Below are 1,845 nucleotides of genomic sequence, written 5' to 3'. Positions count from 1 at the left end.
GACATTATAATAAGATGTGTCTCCCTCACATCTTAAACGTTTGTGTGAAGACCCAGTCATCATGCTTATGAACCCCAAGAAGATCAGTAAAGGTATATTATTTTTAAAAATATATATACACTTTGATTAATTCTCACATTTGGTAAGAATTTTTACATCTATTTTTGTAAGCATATTATTCTATAATTCTTTTTTCTTGTGTTCTTTCAAATTTAGGTATTAGAGTTATGCTTATTTGATTAAAATATATTAAGAACCTTAGCTGGGCGCAGTGGCTCATGCCTGTAATCCCAGCACTTTGGGAAGCTGAGACTGACAGATCACCTGAGATCAGGAGTTTGAGACCAGCCTGGCCAACAAGGTGAAACCCCGTCTCTACTAAAAATACAAAAATTATCCGGGTGTGGTGGTGCGTGGCTGCAGTCCCAGCTACTCAGGAGACTGAGGCAGGAGAATCGCTTGAACCCAGGAGAAGGAAGTTGCAATGAGCCTAGATCACACCACTGCACTCAAGCCTAGGCGACAACAGCAAAACTCCCTATCAAAAAAAAAAAAAACCTTGATCTTTTCTTGTAATATTAAATGCTTTAAATAACATAGGAATTATTTGCTTCATGAATGCTGAGAAAACCTTTCCTGTTAAAATGATCCAAGTCTGTAACATTTGTGAAAGGTTTTTTTTTTTTTTTTTTTACTTTTTTTGCACTTTATTCTTCTTCCAGGTTTTTATTTTATTTATTTATTTATTTTTTAGAGAGACGGTTTCTGTCATCCAAGCTGGAGTGCTGTGGCAAATCATGGCTTACTGCCACTGTGACCTCCTGGGCTCAAGTGATCCTCCCACCTCAGCCTCCCAAGTAGCTTGGACTCAGGTGTGTGCCAGCACACACGACTAATTTTTTCTTTTTTTTATAGAGACAGGGTCTTGTTATGTTGCTTAGGCTGGTTTGAACTCCCAGGCTCAAGCCATCTACCCACCTCAGCTTCCCAAAGTGCTGGGATTACAGGCATGAGCCATTGCACCTGACTTCTTTCCCCAGCTTTAATACTCCCTCTTGCATCAGTATTGGTAATATACATGAGTGTCTATATTATTTTGACTTTAAAATTTACCAGCATTAAGTTGTCACAAGAATCTTTTATAATTTTTCAAAAGGTCATATACTATTCTCATTTCTAATATTGTTAATTTCTATATTCCCTTTCTCAATCAGACTTGTCTATTATTTAGTATTTTTCAATAACCAATTTTGGTTTATCAATTCCACTTTACTTGTTATTGCCATTGCTCTGTTTTGTTTTCTAATGAATTTATCTATACTTTCACCATTAATAATTCCTTCTTTTGAATCTGTTGTTCTTTTTCTAGCTTTGTAAATTGAGTGTTCACTTTATATTGTAATATTTCTTCCTTAATTATAAAAGAACATAGGGCTAGGAATTATTTTTAGATCATAACTACGGCCACAGCCCATAGTGATGATTTATAGGATTCCTGCTGTCATTTATTTCGAAATAATCTTGAATTCCTTCTGTAATCCAAATGTTATTTAAATGTTTTAATATTTGCAAATGGTTAGATTTTGTTATCTGTTTAGTGTTCGTTTCTAATTTTAATGCGTCATGGTTGGCAAACATGACTGATTATTTCTTCTTTTTGGAATTCATTAAAATGATCTCCATAAGGCTCATTAGTTTTGATTGGAGACAGGTCCCTCCAAAAATCTCTTTCCAAATAAACGTTAATGCTGACTTCAAGGCCGTCAAAATAAAGTCTTCAAGGCTTAAATGTTTTGAAACTATCTCCTTAGTGTTCCTTTATTATTTTAAGTCAATAAATTATGA

Source organism: Rhinopithecus bieti, unplaced genomic scaffold, assembly GCF_001698545.2.
Source record: "Rhinopithecus bieti isolate Rb0 unplaced genomic scaffold, ASM169854v2 scaffold_11839, whole genome shotgun sequence".
Classification (NCBI taxonomy): Eukaryota; Metazoa; Chordata; class Mammalia; order Primates; family Cercopithecidae; genus Rhinopithecus; species Rhinopithecus bieti.
The sequence above is the reverse complement of the archived record's forward strand: the minus strand, read 5'-3'. Positions refer to the sequence as shown.